General features: G+C 36.7%; 2 long non-coding RNA genes across 2 annotated transcripts; both read left to right on the plus strand.

Annotated features, from left to right (window-relative positions):
- Positions 1–288: 288 nt before the first annotated feature.
- On the plus strand, positions 289–3,480 carry LOC128199843 (uncharacterized). The gene is made up of 2 exons (XR_008252367.1): positions 289–1,618; positions 2,467–3,480. It is a non-coding gene; the product is annotated as an uncharacterized LOC128199843 (long non-coding RNA).
- A 2,068-nt stretch (positions 3,481–5,548) lies between these two features.
- LOC128199844 (uncharacterized) lies at positions 5,549–9,091 on the plus strand. The gene is made up of 2 exons (XR_008252368.1): positions 5,549–7,229; positions 8,078–9,091. It is a non-coding gene; the product is annotated as an uncharacterized LOC128199844 (long non-coding RNA).
- Positions 9,092–16,522: the final 7,431 nt, after the last annotated feature.

Raw genomic sequence — 16,522 nt, forward strand, 5'->3', positions numbered from 1 at the left:
AATTTTCATTTGACAAAAGCAATAATATCACAGACTAACCTAACAAACGTGTTTTTAGCCACAGATGCATGACAGTAAACCTAGAATAACCACAGATAATGAAATAGTGTTAGATAATTACTTGAAAAATTCAAAATTTGGGCACCCCGACTCCAAGCAGTCTTGTCTGCCCTACCCCTAGAGTGTTTTTGTAAAGCGCGAAGCCAGAAGCTCGCGAAGAAGGGGCCTAATTGTCTAACGGAGTTCATTGATCGTAAAGTTCATACGATCGGCTACGATCAACGATCAATCGTAACTTTACATTGGTATTGTCTAATTTAGTTCATTATATGAAGACCGGATGGTGAACATGAACTTAAATCATTCATGAAGATTGCGTATTGTTTATGCAAAACGATAGTGAAACTATCGTTAATAATATTATCAAATTTAAGTCAAACTCCATAATAATGCATATATTTTAACAAAGTTTTATGTCTTTTGTTTAAAACATTAAAGAAGCATTAAATTTCACGAAAAATATCTACTATTGAAGAAAATAGCGTGAGAAAATGGTACATGCAACTCAAGTAACAAAACGCAATTAACGAATTTAACCAAGGGCTATTTGGACTATTTGGTAATCTCCCTGTTGTCTGTGTAGCAGGGTTCCCAACTTAGGGGTTTTCCCCCCAGATTTAGGGGGCAAATAAGTGAAATGGGATTTTTTTAGGGGTCTGAAATTTTTAGGGTTATTTTCAGGGATTTTTCGACTCTTTAATATTTTTAAATTGATGATAAATTTAATATTTCTTTCTTGACCTAGCGACTTATAACGACATATAATACGTCATTTTACAACCACTCTGAAGCAACTGGCGGCAATTTTCATCAAATAAAAAAAAATGTTAAATTTGTTCATTGTCAACATGTATGATTTCAAAAAATCTGAATCTTCAGATAAAGACGTAATATTTTGTCTGTATTAAATATAGACTTAAAACATATTACAGCATATTATTTCTAAATTATTATGAATTTATATTTTTTAGGGGGACAACTCAATAATTAAGGCGATTTTAGGGGTTTTTGACACAAACTTTAGGGATAAATATTTTGGAGAGTTGGTAACACTGCTGTGTAGGCTAGTGTCAAAATAACGGGGTATCCTATTAGTCTGTGGTGAAACATAGCGTATTAGTAACCTGTGGATTAGAAATTTTAATTTAACAAAACAAAACAAAATTTTCATTTTTCAGGTTTTAAAGAGAATTTAGAAATTGAGCAAAGTTTTACTAAATTATAGTGATCTTAGGAGCAAAGTTTACTTCGTTTGTGTTATTGTTAATCAAAAATATAAAAGTAAACAAAAAAGAAAACTACCTCTATCTAATTTTGTCGATGTCCATTTCTTAAGAAGTTTCTCATTAAAACAACCCTTAACTCAGGCAAGGCAGGGCTAAGGTGGTTAGCGTAACTACAAGTGGTTAACTTACAGTTAGCCAACTGAAGAACAATCAACAATGCCCGATTAATAAGTGATCGCGCTGCTTGTCTACTACATGTCCCTGCACTAGTTATAGCAGTAATTTCTTTGTTGGGAAGTATTTAGCACATCCGGGCTGCGCAAAAGGAGAGGGTGGGCATTTCCTCTGTCTCTTAGAAAAGTCCGCATGTTATTTTTATCCCAGTGTTAATCTCTAAGTCTCGTATGAATCGGCACTAATATACATAGGTTTACCTAAGTGTGTGATGAGTGACTTTACAAACAGACTTATTATTGAAGGATTTGAACAGTTCTCTAGCTCTTTAGGGTGTTTTATTCCTTCACCAGCCAACAACAGTGTCATAATTACAATGGGTTCCCAGAGTTAGTTTATCTAGGCATTTAGATATACCATTCAAAATCCTCTACTGAGAGCAAAATGTTACTGTTTTATTTTATTCTTTACAAGTTAAACTGAAAATCCACAACCCTTTCAGTTGCTACACGTCATCACACCGGAATGCTAAATCGCTTGGCTGTATGTCTCAATTGGTCCAGCCGGGGATCAAACACAGGACCTTCGGAACATTAATTATCATTAACATCTGATAGTGGTATTAACACCATAACTACCAATCCTCATTGGAGCAGGTTTTTTTTTATTCTTTACAAGTTAGCCCTTGACTACAATCTCACCTGATGGTAAGTGATGATGTAATCTAAGATGGTAACGGGCTAACTTGTTAGGAGTAGTAAGACAATCCACACCCCTTTTGGTTTCTACATGGCATCGTACCGGAATGCTAAATCGCTTAGTGGTAGGTCTTTGCCAGTAAGGTGGTAACTGGCCGAAGCCTCCCACCAGCCAGACCTAGACTAATTGAGAAAACCTCAATCGGCCCAGCCAGGGATCAAACCCAGGACACCACTGATAATGTTTTCCTCTCAAAGATTCTATCTAACTTTTAGTATGAAATATTAATTTTTTTTTTTAATTTCAGACTAAATTGATTATTATGAACAGACCATTATGATGAACCACTGATATTGACTCAGAGACATGAAGATGAGTGCTTTGACAACAAGACTGACTAGCTGAGCCAGCTTAAGAATTATGTGGTGTGTCTAATTCCAGGAGCTCTATGTCAGCCATCCATCTATATTCTTACTCATTTTTGTTAATTATAAAATAAATTTGATTATTTAGTGTGTAACTTCATTGTACCTATCCTGCTAGCTGTTAGAAAGATAGCATCTGTAATAATTTGATCATGACGGTAAAACATATTTAAAAATAAACATGCTTTAACATTTAAGTATGGCCAATATGTTGTCAAGTACAGTGGGCAGGGCTGAATCCATGATTGATGACTGATCCATGATGATGACTCGTTTTTCTGATTTAAGAAAATATACTAATCATCAAAACAGTGTCTGCAAGTACTGTACAGGCCGACTGTTTGGATGAGAAGTATATATTTGATTATTTTTAAGCTTTGTGGTTTCAGGGTTTAAAAATGTCTAACTGAAAGTCTATGTTTACTGTATTTATTATTATTATTATAATAAATAAACTTAAAAAAATCTTTTTTTTATAAACTTCCAACCCCTATTTCACCCTCAGAGGCGTCATTTTCATAATTCTTAGAATACTAGTAGTCAAGATACTGTAATAAAAAGATACAGTTTGTGAGATTGTAGGGGTAAACACTGGACCTACTGAACCAATGTTGAAGATTATTTTACCAATAAAAATCCACATTTGAGTATTATAGGCCATGTATTCCTTCCCACGGGAACAGGAATTATGTGGGTGAAACTGCAGGGGGGTGAACATACACAGGTATTATAAATGTATTTTTTACAACTACACTTTTTTGAATAATTTATTTAATTATTGTAATGGTAAAAAAAAATATTAATAGTAAAATGTTAAACTGAAAGCTTTAGTTTTGGAAAAGACTACAAAAAACAAACTCAGCGAAGTAAGTATTCTTTTATTTTCAAATATCAAAGACCAAATCAAATATCATCAGCATTTCACAATCTATGCAAATATTTTGATAATACACACACATTTATGATTTGACCAGATAACAGGGTCATCAGTACAATGTCCTATCAGCTAAAAGCCTTTGCAATCTTTTCTTCAGCACACCAATATGTTATTCCACTGTGTTGCAGGTGCTTTTTGCAATATTGGAGTCTGCAGTTATAGGGCATATTCCAAATATCCTGTAAAGCAAAATTGTTAATATTGAGCATATTATAAAATACACACATCAACATTTAGTCTCAATGTAAGTGTAGTTTGTGTACTAAGATAATATAGCAGACAGACAAGCTTCGCTTTGACTCATTCCCTATTCCTATCCTATTCTACTCCCACCCATTGGCTTATCTACTATTATTTCCTATTCCTATTCGGTAGCTCAGAATCCTAGGATTCCTAGGGTGGGCATGCACCAATGGAAAATGTAAATGTACCTATGAGCGATGACGAAAGAGTTCGTTCGCCATAATCATAATTTTAAAAATGAAATTCGATTTCTTTTTGCTTAATAACCAGCAAACTTAACTAAACCACACACATAAGCCCTGAAACACAGATCCCAACACATTGGATACAACAACATGCAGTGTCGCAGAAATCTAAAACATGGTATGGTATTAAATATCGTAGGTATTGAGTTTATGTCGCTCTATGGACTTATCGTCTCTTTCTCTGGTACGTCCTAAGAAAGTGTGTGTAAGAAGTGTGGATGCTGGAAGAAAGATGCTGTTTGATCCCCAGTTCTTGGAGGAGTGGGACTGTGTCCAGTATATGCAAGCATTCTTCTTCAACACATTTCTAGAGCGTGTATATTCTATTTCTCACTTTATCTCAGAGTCCAAGTCTCAGCATCCTATATAAATCGATTAATAGCACTCAATTAACTTCATTGTTTTGACTTTATAGGTTCATTGCAAAGAATATATTATTTATTACTCTTTTTAACAGAGTTCATTGTTTACAAACAAAACACTTCGCAAAGTTTCGTCCTAAAAATGCTAACTGTGGACGGGGAGACTGAATTGAGAGATTTAGAATGGAAAAAAATATTAATTTTAGATATTTAATAAAATATAAATTATTATTTTGGAATTTTGGACATCCACAATTTGTCCGTTTTACGATCAAAGGTGACTCAAGACCCATCGTAAGTTTTTGACATAAGCCATGAACATAAAACTTTACACAATTCGAAGACAATCGCAAATAACTGTCAAATCTTAACAAATCATTCACTCTTCGTATAAAAATAACGATCTAATCGTAATGAACTAACTATGCCCAACCGATGGCTTTCCATTGGCTTACACAATCCGAAATAGCCGTTTGACAAGTAAAAACGTACGATTTCAACTGTCAAATTCAATCGTTTGCGTTAGACAATTAGGCCCAAGGTCCTGAATGAAGCAAACCTATGAGGCCTAAGCCTAAGGTCCGAATAGGTGAAGCTGAATGAAGGGGCGACGAAGCGAGTCTTCTGGCGTAGCCACTTAAAAATGCTTTCTGCCATTACTAAAACTTTGGCACAGAAGAAGTTTGGCATTATCAGTACAATAAAGATGATATCCATCCATCCATTAATTTTGGCAATAATTTCGAATTTATTAGTAGTATTTGTTAATCTGTGACAAATTTCCTATTATATATATATATATAGAGCCGTAGTCTGTGTCAGTCATAAAAAACTTGGTCTATGGTTGACACAGCTGATAACTGTCATTAATTTTTACATTTACAATACTATTAAGTTTTTTTTAGTTTTCTTGTAAAAAAAAAGTGAATTATCTTGTTACAAGTGATGCATAAGATGATTGTGAGTGAACCGTGATTATACCAGTGAGGTTTGACCTAAAAATATACGTACTTAACCTAAAAAATTCGTAAATTTAAAAAAATCATAAAAAAAAAACTACTACTTTCAGCGGTAAATAAATAACGTAGGGAGGTCCCCCACCTTCCCCCCTCCCCTCCCCCCCTCCCCAAAACCCCTCGGTCGAGGCGACCTTATTCTAATTATTACCCAAGATAATACACATTTTTAACAAGAAATCCCAAAAAAACATAAATAATTAAATACAATTAATATTTTTGTCAATTTTCATTTGACAAAAGCAATAATATCACAGACTAACCTAACAAACGTGTTTTTAGCCACAGATGCATGACAGTAAACCTAGAATAACCACAGATAATGAAATAGTGTTAGATAATTACTTGAAAAATTCAAAATTTGGGCACCCCGACTCCAAGCAGTCTTGTCTGCCCTACCCCTAGAGTGTTTTTGTAAAGCGCGAAGCCAGAAGCTCGCGAAGAAGGGGCCTAATTGTCTAACGGAGTTCATTGATCGTAAAGTTCATACGATCGGCTACGATCAACGATCAATCGTAACTTTACATTGGTATTGTCTAATTTAGTTCATTATATGAAGACCGGATGGTGAACATGAACTTAAATCATTCATGAAGATTGCGTATTGTTTATGCAAAACGATAGTGAAACTATCGTTAATAATATTATCAAATTTAAGTCAAACTCCATAATAATGCATATATTTTAACAAAGTTTTATGTCTTTTGTTTAAAACATTAAAGAAGCATTAAATTTCACGAAAAATATCTACTATTGAAGAAAATAGCGTGAGAAAATGGTACATGCAACTCAAGTAACAAAACGCAATTAACGAATTTAACCAAGGGCTATTTGGACTATTTGGTAATCTCCCTGTTGTCTGTGTAGCAGGGTTCCCAACTTAGGGGTTTTCCCCCCAGATTTAGGGGGCAAATAAGTGAAATGGGATTTTTTTAGGGGTCTGAAATTTTTAGGGTTATTTTCAGGGATTTTTCGACTCTTTAATATTTTTAAATTGATGATAAATTTAATATTTCTTTCTTGACCTAGCGACTTATAACGACATATAATACGTCATTTTACAACCACTCTGAAGCAACTGGCGGCAATTTTCATCAAATAAAAAAAAATGTTAAATTTGTTCATTGTCAACATGTATGATTTCAAAAAATCTGAATCTTCAGATAAAGACGTAATATTTTGTCTGTATTAAATATAGACTTAAAACATATTACAGCATATTATTTCTAAATTATTATGAATTTATATTTTTTAGGGGGACAACTCAATAATTAAGGCGATTTTAGGGGTTTTTGACACAAACTTTAGGGATAAATATTTTGGAGAGTTGGTAACACTGCTGTGTAGGCTAGTGTCAAAATAACGGGGTATCCTATTAGTCTGTGGTGAAACATAGCGTATTAGTAACCTGTGGATTAGAAATTTTAATTTAACAAAACAAAACAAAATTTTCATTTTTCAGGTTTTAAAGAGAATTTAGAAATTGAGCAAAGTTTTACTAAATTATAGTGATCTTAGGAGCAAAGTTTACTTCGTTTGTGTTATTGTTAATCAAAAATATAAAAGTAAACAAAAAAGAAAACTACCTCTATCTAATTTTGTCGATGTCCATTTCTTAAGAAGTTTCTCATTAAAACAACCCTTAACTCAGGCAAGGCAGGGCTAAGGTGGTTAGCGTAACTACAAGTGGTTAACTTACAGTTAGCCAACTGAAGAACAATCAACAATGCCCGATTAATAAGTGATCGCGCTGCTTGTCTACTACATGTCCCTGCACTAGTTATAGCAGTAATTTCTTTGTTGGGAAGTATTTAGCACATCCGGGCTGCGCAAAAGGAGAGGGTGGGCATTTCCTCTGTCTCTTAGAAAAGTCCGCATGTTATTTTTATCCCAGTGTTAATCTCTAAGTCTCGTATGAATCGGCACTAATATACATAGGTTTACCTAAGTGTGTGATGAGTGACTTTACAAACAGACTTATTATTGAAGGATTTGAACAGTTCTCTAGCTCTTTAGGGTGTTTTATTCCTTCACCAGCCAACAACAGTGTCATAATTACAATGGGTTCCCAGAGTTAGTTTATCTAGGCATTTAGATATACCATTCAAAATCCTCTACTGAGAGCAAAATGTTACTGTTTTATTTTATTCTTTACAAGTTAAACTGAAAATCCACAACCCTTTCAGTTGCTACACGTCATCACACCGGAATGCTAAATCGCTTGGCTGTATGTCTCAATTGGTCCAGCCGGGGATCAAACACAGGACCTTCGGAACATTAATTATCATTAACATCTGATAGTGGTATTAACACCATAACTACCAATCCTCATTGGAGCAGGTTTTTTTTTATTCTTTACAAGTTAGCCCTTGACTACAATCTCACCTGATGGTAAGTGATGATGTAATCTAAGATGGTAACGGGCTAACTTGTTAGGAGTAGTAAGACAATCCACACCCCTTTTGGTTTCTACATGGCATCGTACCGGAATGCTAAATCGCTTAGTGGTAGGTCTTTGCCAGTAAGGTGGTAACTGGCCGAAGCCTCCCACCAGCCAGACCTAGACTAATTGAGAAAACCTCAATCGGCCCAGCCAGGGATCAAACCCAGGACACCACTGATAATGTTTTCCTCTCAAAGATTCTATCTAACTTTTAGTATGAAATATTAATTTTTTTTTTTAATTTCAGACTAAATTGATTATTATGAACAGACCATTATGATGAACCACTGATATTGACTCAGAGACATGAAGATGAGTGCTTTGACAACAAGACTGACTAGCTGAGCCAGCTTAAGAATTATGTGGTGTGTCTAATTCCAGGAGCTCTATGTCAGCCATCCATCTATATTCTTACTCATTTTTGTTAATTATAAAATAAATTTGATTATTTAGTGTGTAACTTCATTGTACCTATCCTGCTAGCTGTTAGAAAGATAGCATCTGTAATAATTTGATCATGACGGTAAAACATATTTAAAAATAAACATGCTTTAACATTTAAGTATGGCCAATATGTTGTCAAGTACAGTGGGCAGGGCTGAATCCATGATTGATGACTGATCCATGATGATGACTCGTTTTTCTGATTTAAGAAAATATACTAATCATCAAAACAGTGTCTGCAAGTACTGTACAGGCCGACTGTTTGGATGAGAAGTATATATTTGATTATTTTTAAGCTTTGTGGTTTCAGGGTTTAAAAATGTCTAACTGAAAGTCTATGTTTACTGTATTTATTATTATTATTATAATAAATAAACTTAAAAAAATCTTTTTTTTATAAACTTCCAACCCCTATTTCACCCTCAGAGGCGTCATTTTCATAATTCTTAGAATACTAGTAGTCAAGATACTGTAATAAAAAGATACAGTTTGTGAGATTGTAGGGGTAAACACTGGACCTACTGAACCAATGTTGAAGATTATTTTACCAATAAAAATCCACATTTGAGTATTATAGGCCATGTATTCCTTCCCACGGGAACAGGAATTATGTGGGTGAAACTGCAGGGGGGTGAACATACACAGGTATTATAAATGTATTTTTTACAACTACACTTTTTTGAATAATTTATTTAATTATTGTAATGGTAAAAAAAAATATTAATAGTAAAATGTTAAACTGAAAGCTTTAGTTTTGGAAAAGACTACAAAAAACAAACTCAGCGAAGTAAGTATTCTTTTATTTTCAAATATCAAAGACCAAATCAAATATCATCAGCATTTCACAATCTATGCAAATATTTTGATAATACACACACATTTATGATTTGACCAGATAACAGGGTCATCAGTACAATGTCCTATCAGCTAAAAGCCTTTGCAATCTTTTCTTCAGCACACCAATATGTTATTCCACTGTGTTGCAGGTGCTTTTTGCAATATTGGAGTCTGCAGTTATAGGGCATATTCCAAATATCCTGTAAAGCAAAATTGTTAATATTGAGCATATTATAAAATACACACATCAACATTTAGTCTCAATGTAAGTGTAGTTTGTGTACTAAGATAATATAGCAGACAGACAAGCTTCGCTTTGACTCATTCCCTATTCCTATCCTATTCTACTCCCACCCATTGGCTTATCTACTATTATTTCCTATTCCTATTCGGTAGCTCAGAATCCTAGGATTCCTAGGGTGGGCATGCACCAATGGAAAATGTAAATGTACCTATGAGCGATGACGAAAGAGTTCGTTCGCCATAATCATAATTTTAAAAATGAAATTCGATTTCTTTTTGCTTAATAACCAGCAAACTTAACTAAACCACACACATAAGCCCTGAAACACAGATCCCAACACATTGGATACAACAACATGCAGTGTCGCAGAAATCTAAAACATGGTATGGTATTAAATATCGTAGGTATTGAGTTTATGTCGCTCTATGGACTTATCGTCTCTTTCTCTGGTACGTCCTAAGAAAGTGTGTGTAAGAAGTGTGGATGCTGGAAGAAAGATGCTGTTTGATCCCCAGTTCTTGGAGGAGTGGGACTGTGTCCAGTATATGCAAGCATTCTTCTTCAACACATTTCTAGAGCGTGTATATTCTATTTCTCACTTTATCTCAGAGTCCAAGTCTCAGCATCCTATATAAATCGATTAATAGCACTCAATTAACTTCATTGTTTTGACTTTATAGGTTCATTGCAAAGAATATATTATTTATTACTCTTTTTAACAGAGTTCATTGTTTACAAACAAAACACTTCGCAAAGTTTCGTCCTAAAAATGCTAACTGTGGACGGGGAGACTGAATTGAGAGATTTAGAATGGAAAAAAATATTAATTTTAGATATTTAATAAAATATAAATTATTATTTTGGAATTTTGGACATCCACAATTTGTCCGTTTTACGATCAAAGGTGACTCAAGACCCATCGTAAGTTTTTGACATAAGCCATGAACATAAAACTTTACACAATTCGAAGACAATCGCAAATAACTGTCAAATCTTAACAAATCATTCACTCTTCGTATAAAAATAACGATCTAATCGTAATGAACTAACTATGCCCAACCGATGGCTTTCCATTGGCTTACACAATCCGAAATAGCCGTTTGACAAGTAAAAACGTACGATTTCAACTGTCAAATTCAATCGTTTGCGTTAGACAATTAGGCCCAAGGTCCTGAATGAAGCAAACCTATGAGGCCTAAGCCTAAGGTCCGAATAGGTGAAGCTGAATGAAGGGGCGACGAAGCGAGTCTTCTGGCGTAGCCACTTAAAAATGCTTTCTGCCATTACTAAAACTTTGGCACAGAAGAAGTTTGGCATTATCAGTACAATAAAGATGATATCCATCCATCCATTAATTTTGGCAATAATTTCGAATTTATTAGTAGTATTTGTTAATCTGTGACAAATTTCCTATTATATATATATATATAGAGCCGTAGTCTGTGTCAGTCATAAAAAACTTGGTCTATGGTTGACACAGCTGATAACTGTCATTAATTTTTACATTTACAATACTATTAAGTTTTTTTTAGTTTTCTTGTAAAAAAAAAGTGAATTATCTTGTTACAAGTGATGCATAAGATGATTGTGAGTGAACCGTGATTATACCAGTGAGGTTTGACCTAAAAATATACGTACTTAACCTAAAAAATTCGTAAATTTAAAAAAATCATAAAAAAAAAACTACTACTTTCAGCGGTAAATAAATAACGTAGGGAGGTCCCCCACCTTCCCCCCTCCCCTCCCCCCTCCCCAAAACCCCTCGGTCGAGGCGACCTTATTCTAATTATTACCCCAACCTTCTCCAAGTTTTTCTTTACCAGCGTGCGCTGCAAAAACTATTGATGTTAGAATAAAATAATGTACAACAACTTTGTAGAACACATCATTTTCTACACAAAATGTCGCGACAGCATACATCTATCTATCTATCTATACTATAATAAAACAAATTTAACTAAAATCAAGTTTGGGCGATTAGAAATGAGCAATAGAATCTATACTAATATTATAAAGCGGAAGAGTTTGTTTGTTTGTTTGTTTGTTTGTTTGTTTGTTTGTTTGTTTGTTTGTTTGTTTGATTGAACGCGCTATTCTCAGGAACTACTGGTCCGATTTGAAAAATACTTTTAGTGATAGATAGCCCATTTATCGAGGAAGGCTATAGGCTATATTTTATTTTCAAAAAAATTAGGCATCCTTCCTGAAACTCCAATAATGTAACCCAAGATGTACATGGCGTGTGTTCGCGCCTTCCCAAAAGTCTGCTAATTCCCTCAAGCATTGTCAAAGCACTTTATTGGAGCCCGGCCTTCGGCCGGGAGCTTATGATAGAGCCTGCGACCGTGACTACGGTCGGGCATTTTACCCAAGCACAAAAAAAGTAACGCGCGGCCTTCGGCCGCGCACTGTATTGAGGCCCGGCCTTCGGCCGGGAGTTTATGATACAGCCTTTGACCGTGACTACGGCTGGGTATTTTACCCAAACAAAAAAAAGCGCGGCCTTTGGCCGGGGGTTTGTAATATGGCCTCTGATCGAGGCTACGGCTGGGCATTTTACCGATGCAGAAAAAACAGAACGCGCGGCCTTCGGCCGCGCACTTTATTGGAGCACGGCCTCCGGCCGGGAGTTTGTGATACAGCCTTCGACCGTAACTACGGCTGGGCATTTTACCCAAACACAAAAAACGGATCGCGCGGCCTTCGGCCGGGACTTTATGATACAGCCTTCGACCGTAACTACGGCTGGGCATTTTACCCAAACACAAAAAACGGATCGCGCGGCCTTCGGCCGGGAGTTTATGATACAGCCTTCGACCATGACTACGGCTGGGTATTTTACCCAAGCAAAAAAAAGCGCGACCTTCGGCCGGGGGTTTGTAATATGGCCTCTGATCGTGGCTACGGCTGGGCATTTTACCGATGCACAAAAAACAGAACGCGCGGCCTTCGGCCGTGCACTTTATTGGAGCCCGGCCTTCGGCCGGGAGTTTGTGATACAGCCTTCGACCGTGACTACGGCTGGGTGTTTTACCCAAGCACAAAAAACGGAACGCGCGGCTGAATCCGGGGGTTTGTGACGGGGTCTTCGACCGTGGCAACGGCTGGGCATTTTACGCAGACACAATTAATTGCACGCCGGCCGTCGGCCGGGGGTTGGATAGGGCCTCCTACGATGGCTACGACTGGGCATTTGACCCAAGCACAAAAAACGCGCACTTTATTGCACACCGGCCTTCGGCCGGGGGTTGTGATTTTGTAATTTTTATATATAAAACATACGAAAATATAAATAGAAGGGGCGACGGGGTCGAAAATGTATGTAATGTATCGATTTTCACGCGGACGAAGTCGCGGGCGTCTGCTAGTACAAAAATATTTTGTATTCTATTGCTCATTCTTTCATTGTCTATCTGTCTGTCTGTCTGTCTGTCTGTTCACAAATAGATTAAGCAAAGTTCAGGGCAACATATAAGCTTTGTTTCATTAAAATCGGACAGATAGAAAAAAAGTTATCTTGAAAAAACCGGATTGCTCAAATTGATTCGCAGGCGTTATTTGGAGAAACGAGTTTTCCACTAAAACTGTGTAATATCGATATTGAGGCACATATTCTATACTTAACTGACCAATTTGTTTGTTTATTTGGTTGAACGCGCGAAACTAATCTCAGGAACTACTTAAAAGTTCAAGTTCAAACTGAATAATCCTTTTTGTGTTTAAATAGTCACATTGTCTACTTTTTATCGTATAATGATAAGCAAGATTTATTACTATAAAAAGAGCACGAATTTGGCGCAATAGCTATTAAATACTTATCTATACTCTATACTTATAATAAAACTGTAACAGGTCAAATTACAGAACTTTTTGATTAATTAAAAAAAAACAAATTATCATAGGGCATTATACAATCGATACTGAATTCAAAAACATTTTTTTTCGATTATTTGTCTGTCTGTCTGTCCCTATTTTTTGTTGACCAAGCATCACACTGAAACTACTGAATGAATTCAAATGAAACTTAGCACGGTTTGAGAACATAATACGGAGCAGGTTATAGAATACTTTTTATAGCGAAAATAAAATCAGAAGGGGGTGAAATAGAGGTTGAAAGTTTGTACGAAAAGTCCTCCTCTTTTCCTGGTCAATTTACCCAAGCACAAAAAACAATTTAAACTTTATTATAGACCGGCATTCGGCCGGGAGTTTGTGATAGGGCCTTTGACCGTGACTACGGCAGGGCATTTTACCTAAGCACAAAAATCGGAACGCGCGGCCTTTGGGCGGGAGTTTATGACACAGCCTTCGACCGTGACTACGGCTGGGTATTTTACCCAAGCAAAAAAAAAAGCGCGGCCTTCGGCCGGGGGTTTGTGATATGGCCTCTGATCGTGGCTACGGCTGGGCATTTTACCGATGCACAAAAAACAGAACGTGCGGCCTTCGGCCGCGCGCTGTATTGTAGCCCGGCCTTCGGCCGGGAGTTTGTGATAGAGCCTTCGACCGTGACTACGGCTGGGCATTTTAAACAAGCACAAAAAACGGAACGCGCGGCCTTAGGCCGGGAGTTAATGATACAGCCTTCGACCGTGACTACGGCTGGTAGTACGTATTTTATCCAAGCAAAAAAAAGCGCGGCCTTCGGCCGGGCGTTTGTAATATGGCCTTCGACCGTGACTACGGCTGGGCATTTTACCCAAGCATAAAAAATGGAACGCGCGGCCTTCGGCCGGGAGTTAATGATACAGCCTTCGACCGTGACTACGGCTGGGTATTTTACCCAAAAAAAAAGCGCGGCCTTTGGCCGGGGGTTTGTAATATGGCCTCTGATCTAGGCTACGGTTGGGCATTTTACCCAAGCTCAAAAAACAGAACGCGCGGTCTTCGGCCGCGCACTGTATTGTGGCCCGGCCTTCGGCCGGGAGTTCGTGATACAGCCTCCGACCGTGACTACGGCTGGGCATTTTACCCAAGCACAAAAAACGGAACGCGCGGCCGAATCCGGGGGTTTGTGACAGGGTCTTCGACCGTGGCAACGGCTGGGCATTTTACGCAGACACAATTAATTGCACGCCGGCCGTCGGCCGGGGGTTAGATAGGGCCTCCTACGATGGCTACGACTGGGCATTTTACCCAAGCACAAAAAACGCGCACTTTATTGTACACATTGTATGGGGGTTGTGATTTTGTAATTTTTATATATAAAACATACGAAAATATAAATAGAAGGGGCGACGGGGTCGAAAATGTACATCGATTTTCACGCGGACGAAGTCGCGGGCGTCTGCTAGTGTTTAAATAATTAGACCTATTGTTACGTTCATGATTTTGCTCAGTTTCTTTTGAAATAATATTAATATTAATGTCTCCAGTAATAATAAGGTTTTTATCTGTTTTGAGGTGCTAAAAGTAGCTACTTAAGGAGTTGATGAATGCATCAACATTAGAACTCGAGGGAGAGCGGTATATACCAAGTATAATGCAATTATTAAGTTCAATTTGCAGGCATGATGCTTGACTGATCTGTATTTCTTTGAAGTCCACATTTAACTTTACTAGTTCTTGACTTGGTGGTGATGGGTTCTGTGCAGATGTCACACATCATCTGGAAGTCTAACACGATCACAAAGTCCTGTAACTTTACTAGTTCTGGACTTGGTGGTGAGGGGTTCGGTGCAGATGTCACATATCATCTGGAAGTCTAACACGGTCACAAAGTCCTGTAACTTTACTAGTTCTTGACTTGGTGGTGAGGGGTTCGGTGCAGATGTCACACATCATCTGGAAGTCTAACACGATCACAAAGTCCTGTAACTTTACTAGTTCTGGACTTGGTGGTGAGGGGTTCGGTACAGATGCCATGAATTGATGATGACGAATTTGAAAAATATAAATAATGTTTTGAAATGATGAAAATAGATAAGTTGATTGGCAAAAGCTTCACATGAACATTATGTTTATTTATAATATGTATCACTCTTATTTTTATTTAACATTTTTATGATAAAAGTATATAGAAGAAATCAAGAATTTCATTATAGTTTGATTGGATTCTTTTAAATAACTCATGGGATGCTGTGTGACAATTAATTATAAAATTTTATTGTTAACATTGTTCTATTCATAGTTGATATTATAGTAATGTTATAATTTCATGATATTCTTGTGTTGTTTGGGGACAAACTTTTAGTAAGGATGGCCAAATATTACATTTGTAAATATTACATATCGTCTATGTACTTAATGCTTTAAGTTAATCTACTACTCTGTCTAAGTTAATTACAATATTTAATTTGGATAAGTCAGAGTCATTTGTTTATCTGTTGGAAGTCATAGATAATATTAATCGTTTTATAAATTTATTTTTTTTGATTGATTCTGATTGATTCTAGAGGTTAGTTTTCTAAGTTATTTAAATAAGTCTTTGTCTAGAGTAAAGCTCCCTCTTGTCATCTGGAAGCTCAGACTAATTACATAAGGCCTACCTCGCTAGATGTTGTTTTTTTCGTCAAAGTACATGATTTACTCGTATGATCTAATGCAATAATACAAGAACTGTCTCTGTAGAATCGAGGTTTCATAGTTATAACTTTATATTAACACTAGCGGGCGCCCGCGACTCCGTGCGCGTGAAAACCCACTTTTACCCTTACCCCTACCCTAACCCTACCCTACCCTTACTCCACCCGTACCCTACCACGCGACGGCGACGGAAGCTTAAAAAACTTCTCCTGTTTTCTCAACATTTCCTTCACTGCTCTGCTCCTATTGATTGTAGCGTGATAAAAAGTATATTATAACTTGCCCAGGAGTATGAAGAATAATTGTACCAAGTTTTGTTAAAATCAGTCGAGTAGTTTTTGTTTTTATAACGAACATACCACGCGACGTAAGCTTAAAAAATTGAGTAACTTCTACCGTTTTCCCAACATTTCCCTTCACTGCTCTGCTCCTACTGATTGTAGTGTGATGAAAAGTATACTGCATCCTGTCCAGGTGTATGAAAAACATTTATACCAAGTTTCGTTGAAATTCGTCGAGTAGTTTTTGTTTCAATAACGAACATACCACGCGGCGAAAGCTCAAAAAATTGAGTAACATCTCCTGTTTTCCCAACATTTGCCTTTACTGCTCTGCTCCTATTGACCGTAGCGTGATGTAAGG

This window comes from Bicyclus anynana, unplaced genomic scaffold, assembly GCF_947172395.1.
Source record: "Bicyclus anynana unplaced genomic scaffold, ilBicAnyn1.1 scaffold_40, whole genome shotgun sequence".
Taxonomy (NCBI): Eukaryota; Metazoa; Arthropoda; class Insecta; order Lepidoptera; family Nymphalidae; genus Bicyclus; species Bicyclus anynana.